We start from the raw sequence: 7883 nt of genomic DNA, 5'->3' as shown, positions 1-7883 counted from the left end.
CTTTGTTTGGGAAGCAGAGAGACACACAGAGAGGGACAGAATTCTCATCCACTGGTTCACTCCCCCAAAATGCCTGCTTAGACCAGGGCTGGACTGGGGCTTAAGCCAGGAGCCAGAAACACAATCTAGGTCTCCATGAGAATGGCAGGAACCCAATTACTTGAACTGCTCCTAGGCTCTGTGTTGGCAGCAAGCTGGAGTCAGGAGAAGAGCCAGGAATCAAACTCAGCACTCCGATATGGGACATGGGAGTCTTAATCACTAAGCTGAAAACCTGCTCCCAGAGAATAAATGCACAAATCACTCATCACTAAGTGCAGTATTTTCTCTAGGCTTTTGGTAGATGACCTTATCAGGTTAAAGAAAATCCACAGATGGATAAACTTTTAAAAATATGAATGAACATTAGATGTTATCAAGGGCTTCTTCTGCATCCATTTAGATAATCATGTTTTTACCCTTAATCTGCTAATGCAATGAATTATATTAGTGGAGTTCCTAAGTCGTTAATCTGCTGAAGTGCATTTCAGGGACAAACTAGACATGGTTATGACATTTCATGTATGTCAGTTGGCAAATGTTAGACCAGGATGTTTGTGTTTACGTACCTTAGTTTGGTCTGTAAATTTTATTTCGTGTTCTATGTATTGGCCTTATGAAATGCATTGTCGGGTGGTTTCCTTTTTTGGAATCTTTTGTGAAGGTTGTGTTTTGTGGACAGCACATGCTTGTGCACTATGGATCAGTTGGGTGCTGTGTGGGTGATTTCTGGGTTCACGTGGGCTCTGCCCCCAGCACTTTCCTGCTTCACACTCAGAGAATCTGTGTTGACAAACAGCTCGGCTGAGAGCAAGGCAGAGAAAACAGGACTGTGCCAGGTATTCCTGCCTCTCTCACGCTCCCTCTCTGCTCGGTGAGGCCCCTTCAGGAGCGCTGTGGTGTGAGTGTCACCAATCAGTGGCTTGTACTCCACCTCACATCCTCTAAGGTACTTGCCCCTTTCTAGGGTGACAAAAGCCTCTGTTTACTGTAATGCACATAATAATTGTAATAATCTAAGACATGTGAGCACTTCAAAAATTCATAGAAAAACAGAATTAAAATACAGATTCATTTTGATGCGAAGGCATTTTGAAATGCATGCACAGAAGTCTTCATATTTTTTAAAAAAAGCATGGATTTTAAACAATTGTATACAAAAAAACCTTAGCTTTTAATTCCCTTTTTCCACAAAAGTTACAAGTACCCTTACATATGTTTAGCCATTCACTGTTCACCTTTAGCTTTGCTATTATTTTTCATCAAGACTGTTGTTTTCACTAGTTTTCTAACCCAAACCTCCTTACAGTTTAAGTGGGGTCAGCTCCAATTTGATTCTTCTGTCTGTGATTTTACACAAGAATTGTTTTCTGTCTGTGATTTTACACAAGAATTGTTGGCAGAGATACCTGTATGTACATCTTCATGACTGTGTGCCATTTGTCTGCACCTGGAGTCTCCAATGGCTGTGCCCTCTGCCTGGCAGATATCAGCGTTGCTCTATCACACTCTTCGTTCTGGTCTCTGCCCAAATTTCACCTGCCATCAGGGCCTTCTGTGTGGCCAACTGGTTATCTACCTGCAGAAGGTTAAAGTTCCCCACCCCCACATGATATACAAAAATTACCTTAACAAAGATCTTAATGAGAGAGCTAAAACCATGAAAATCTTAGAATGGGGGAGGCATTCAACCTAGTGGTTCAGATGTTGGTTAGGATACCTATGTCTCATGTCCAAGTACCTGGGTTTGATGCCAGCTCCGGCTCCTGACTCCAACTTCCTGTTAATGCAGACCCTGGAAGACATCAATGATGGCTCAGTAATTGGGTTTCTGCTGTCTACATGGGGAGATCTGGATTGATTTACTGAAGCTCCCAGCTTCAGCCTAGCCGAGCACTGGCTGTTGTGGGCATTTGAGGAGGGAACCAGTAGCTAGGAAATTCTCTCTTTTTCCCTCTCAAATAAATAAGTAAAAGAAAATATATTTAAAATTCAGAATAAAATTTGGGTGTAAATATTCATGACATTGGATCTGACAATAGATTCTTAGGTATGACACCAAAAGTATAAGCAGTACAAGAAAAATATATAATTTAGACTTCATCAAAATTTAAAACTTTTGTGCAACAAAAGACATGATCAAGAACATGAAAAATCCACTGAATGGGACAAAATATTTGCAAATTACATACTTAATAATGACATAGTGCCCAAAAATACCAGTAAGTACAACTCAACAAGATAAAGAAATTATGGGATATGTACTCTATAGAATACTATACAGCAGTAAAAAAAAAATGAAATCTGGTCATTTGCAACAAAATGGAGGAATCTGGAAAACATCATGCTGAATGAAATAAGTCAGTCTCAAAGGGACAATATCATATATTCTCCCTGATCGGTGACAACTAACTGAGCACCTAAAAGGAAACCTGTTGAAGTGAAATGGACACTTTGAGAAACAATGACTTGATCAGCCCTTGTCCTGACTGTCAAGGAATACAATACTATTTTATTCCAATTAGTATTTTTTTTTGTTCTACTTCATAGCATTGGTTAAACTCTTTAATTAACACACAATTATTCTTAGGTGTTTAAAAATAACTGAAAAGTGGCCGGCGCTGTGGCTCACTAAGCTAATCCTCCGCCTTGCGGTGCCGGCACACCGGGCTCTAGTCCTGGTCGGGGCGCCGGATTCTGTCCCGGTTGCCCCTCTTCCAGACCAGCTCTCTGCTGTGGCCAGGGAGTGCAGTGGAGGATGGCCCGAGTCCTTGGGCCCTGCACCCCATGGGAGACCAGAAGTACCTGGTTCCTGCCATCGGATCAGCATGGTGCGCCAGCCGCAGCGCGCCAGCCACAATAGCCATTGGAGGGTGAACCAATGGCAAAGGAAGACCTTTCTCTCTGTCTCTCTCTCTCTCTGTCCACTCTGCCTGTCAAAAAAAATTAACTGAAAAGTGATCCCTGTTAAATATAAGAGTGGGAATAGGAGAGGGAGGAGATGTACAGTTCAGCACATGCTCACTCAGATTTATCCCTAATGGTAGAGCTAGAAACATGCCAGGGGATTCCAATGTACCAATGCCATCTTACTAATCAAAGTGTTCAGTTTAAGTTCATAATTGATCATAATGATAGGATTAAGTGTCAAAGGGATCACATAAACAAGACTAGTGTCTGCTAATAATAACTGATAGAATTAAAAAGGAGAGAATGATCCAACATGGGAAGCAGGATAAAGAAGACTCATATAATGGCAGATGTCCTAAACAGCACTCTGGCCTCAGAAGCAGCCCTTAAGTTGTTCAGATCTGGCTAAAAAGCCCATGAGAGTTTCTCAGGCATGGAAAGCCAAGACACTGTGGCAAAAAAAAAAAAATGACCTAAATGAAAGTTCTCTGTGTGTGAGATCCCAGCAAAAAGTATGGGCCATCAAAGAAGGAGGTACCTTTCTCTGAAGGGAGGAGAGAACTTCCACTTTGACTATGGCCTTGTCTAAATAAGATCAGAGTTTGTGAACTCAAGAGGCTTCCATAGCCTTGGCAGCTCATCACAAGAGCCTTGGGTGATTACTGACATCATAAATAAGAGTGTCAATTGTTACATCAACAATGGGAGTCACTGTGCACCTACTCCCCATGTAGGATCCCTGTCCTTAATGTGTTGTACTATGCAAATTAACAGTAAAACTACTACTCAAACAGTACTTTGTGTGTCTGTGTGGATACAGTCTGTTGAAATCTTTACATAGTATAAGTTGATCTTCTGTATATAAAGATAATTGAAAATGAATCTTGATGAAGAATGGATGAGAGAAGGAATGGGAGATGGGATGGTTGCAGGTGCGAGGGAGATTATGGGGAGAAAAGCCACTATAATCCAAAAGTTGTACTTTGGAAATTTATATTTATTAAATAAAAGTTAAAAATGAAAATAGGTACTCAGATAAGTGCTCACACACAAATAGATGAACGGAGACAGCTAATACTCACCACTGGGTGCTGGCTGAATGAATTATAGTATTTATAGCTGATGTGACATGATTTAATTGGAAAGAATGAAGTGCTGACACGTGCTGCAACGTGCAGAAATCTCAAAACCATTGTGTTAAGTAAACAAAGAAGACACAAAAGGTGACACATTGTGCAGTTTCGTTTACATGAAATATCTAGTAGGTAAATCCACAGACACAGAAAGCAGATTTGTAGTTGCCAGGGGCTAGGAAGAGAATGGAAGAGGGAGCACCTGCTTAGCAGGTAAGGAGTTTTCTTTAGGGTGAATACAATATTTGGAACTGTACATGGGTATATGGTGAAAGCCCTGTGCTTATAGCCACAGCCCTGGAGAGACAATAGCAACCAATTGAGGCAGGGCTGCTAATGGCCAAGACCATTCAGGAATGGGAATTTGGGTAACTGCACCAGGTAGAGAGCTACGTCCAGCTGAGGTGGTTGCTGAGGGCAAATGGAGTATGGAAAGGGTTGTGAAGAAGGTAGTTACCACTACATGACTGCCTTCAGAAACCACAACAGTAATCCATGAGTATTTATTCCATATTTTCTTATGAATATGTTTAAGTGTGAACCTTTATTCCCACTTTCCTCTATGTAAGTATAAACACATAGCATGTGGTTCCATTGGTTACACTGTATCATAGTTGTTAAGTGTTGTAAACCTTGCATCATAAAGTTGCAGACAACCAAAGAAAAGAGCAAACAAGACCCAAGGACTCAGTGTCCTCTTCTGGGACAGCCTCAGTATATTTTCAGTTGGAGGCAGGATGATTTACCACGTTGGGCAGAAGTAGGACCATGTGGCTGTCTTTGTTTTGAAAAGAAGTATGGTTTAAGGAGATGCACATATACGCCAAGTTGATGAGGGGTAGGAGACTTGGTGAATTCTGTGGATCAACTTGGCTGGGCTATGGTGCCGAGATATTTGGTCAGACATTCTTCCAGTGGGTGTTTTAAATGACATGTACTTTCACGTCAGTGGGCTCCGAGTAAAGCAGGCTGCCCTCCATAATGTGCGTATCTGTGTTGACCTCATCCTGTCAGTTGGAAGCCTGAGAGATGGACCTCCTCGGAACAGAAGGAGATCTCCACCAGTCAGCCTTACGCTTGAATGGCAGTGTCGGCTCTCCCTGGGTCCCACCTGCTTAGACCTGAATGGCGGTGTCAGCTCCCCCAGGGTCTCATCTGCAAGCACACCTTGCAGACTGCACACTCGCCAGTCTCTGTAACTGATGCCTCAAAGCAAAGTCTCTCTTTCTCCCTCTCTCTTTCCACACACACACAAGTACACATATTTACATATATATACACATCCCATGGGTTCTGTCTCTCTGGAGAACTCTAACATAATTTGTTTTTCATTGTTTTGGGTATATACCCATAAGTGAAACCGTTGGGTCACATGGAAATGCTGTATTTGACTTTTTGAGAAACTCCCAAACTGTCTTCCATCCTGGTTACTAGCTTTACATTCCATCAGAAGTGTACTCATATGAGGGTTTTAATTTCTCCACAGCCTCAGCAACACTTGGTATTTTTCTACCTTTTTAGTTATCTTCCTCATGTGTGCAGTGGTTATCTCATTATGACTTTCATTTTCCTAATGAATAATTATACTTATATTTTCATGGGCTTATTAGCCATTTAAGTTTGTCACTGAAGAAATTATTATTCAAATAATTTGCTTATTTTTAATTAAGTTGTCTTCTTATTGTTGAGTTGTAAGAGTTCTCTGAATATTCTGGATGCTAGATTATTATAAAATGTATGTATTAGATATTCGAAAATTTTTTCTCCTGTTCTCTGAGTGTCCATTGATACTCAAAAGCTTTTTATTTTGATGTTAAATTTATCTTTTATTTCTTCGTGCTTTTCATATCTAAGAAAATATTATCTAGTCTGAGGTTATAATGATTTATATTTATGTTTTATTCTAAGAGTTTCATAGTTTTAAATCTTTTTTTAAAGAATTACTTTGTTTGGAAGACAGAGTTACAGAGAGAGGTGGAGACAGAGAAAGGTCTTCCATCCACTGGTTCACTCCCCAGATGGCCACAACAACTGGAGCTGAATTGATCCAAAGCCAGCATCCAGGAGCTTCTTCCGGGTCTCACATGTGGATCCAGGGGTCCAAGCACTCAGGCCATCTTCCACTGCTTTCCCAGGCTATAACAGAGAGCTGGACCGGAAGTGAAGCAGCCAGGACTCAACCCGGATGCCACTGCTGTAGGTTGGGGCTTTAACCCGCTGCACCTCAAAACCAGCCCATTTTAAATCTTACATTTAGGTATTTGATCCACTTTGGGTTATTTTTTAATAGAGAATGAGGAAAGATCTGAGTTTATTCTTTTGCTGGCACAATTTGTTTAAAGGGCCATTCTTTCTGTACTAAATGAGCCCATTGTCCTTGTCAAAAGCCAACTGGTCATACATGGTTTTGATCCTTTACTTAAAAATCAGTTGACTGTAAATGTGTTAGAGTTTATTTCTGGATTTTTTTATTTTATTCCATTTATCTTTATAATCTATGGACATACCACACTGTTTTACTTTGTAGTAAACTTTGAAATCAGTAAGTATGACTCTTCCAACTTAGTTCTTGTGCTTGATATTGTATTGACTAATCAGCACTCCTTGAAATTCCATGTGAATTTGAGAACTGGTTTTGCTCTATTAATTTTTTTAAAAAAGCTGCTAGACTTCTAAATGGATCAATTGAATTGGCAGATTGCTTTGAGTAATATTGCTAGTATTACAGTCTTAACAATATTCTGTCTTCCAATCCATGAACATGAACTGTCCATTTATCTAAGTCTTCTTTAATTTATTTTAGCTTCGTTTTTGCAGTTCTTGGTATACAAATCTCTTACTTGGTTAAATGTGTTCCTACACATTTTACTCTTTTGGATGCCGTTGTGAAAGAAATTAGTCTGTTAATTTTCTTTTGAGATAGTTCACTGTTGGTATATAGGAACAACCAATATTTGTATATTGATCTTATACTGTCCAAATTTCATGAATTAATGTATTATCCTAGTAGAGTTTTTGTACATTCTTTGTAATTTGCCATATATAATAGAGAAGTCATCTGTGACTAAAGAAACTTTTACTTCTTCCTTTTCAATTTACATGTCTTGTTTTCCTTGTCTGGTTGCATTGGCTAGTATGATATTGACTAGCAGTGGCAAAAGGGGGCATACTGGTGATGTTCCTGATTTTAGGGGAAAGCTTTGGAAAATCTTCCACAACTGAGTGTGATATTAACTGTGGTTTTTTTCATAAATTCATTTTACTATATTGAGGAAGTTCCCTTCTATTCCTAGTTTTCTAAGTGTCTTCATGTTAAAGGCATGTTCAAATTTTTTTAAAAGATGTATTTATTTATTTGAAAGTCAGAGTTATACAGAGAGAGGAGAGGCATAGAGAGAGAGAGAGAGAGGACTTCCGTCCGATGGTTCACTCCCCAGATGGCGCTCTGGCTGGAGCTGCGCCAATCCAAAGCCAGGAGCCAGGAGCTTCTTCCAGGTCTCTCTACTGCTTTCCCAGGCCATAGCAGAGAGCTGGATTGGAAGAGGAGCAGCCGGGACTAGAACCGGCACCCATATGGGATGCTGGTGCTTCAAGCCAGGGCATTAACCCGCTGTGCCACAGCGCCGGCCCCAAGCGTGTTCAATTTTTTAAAACTGTTTTTTTCCACTCATGTGATTTCCCTTCATTCCATTGAATGGTGCATTCCTTTGATTGCTTTTCTTATGTTGAGTCACCTTTGCATTCCTGAGATAAGGTTCATGAGCTTTTGTGACACAATTCCTTTTATATACTGCTGGATTT

Source organism: Oryctolagus cuniculus, chromosome 6 (assembly GCF_964237555.1).
Source record: "Oryctolagus cuniculus chromosome 6, mOryCun1.1, whole genome shotgun sequence".
In the NCBI taxonomy this organism is placed as follows: domain Eukaryota; kingdom Metazoa; phylum Chordata; class Mammalia; order Lagomorpha; family Leporidae; genus Oryctolagus; species Oryctolagus cuniculus.
Note: the sequence above shows the minus strand (reverse complement) of the source record.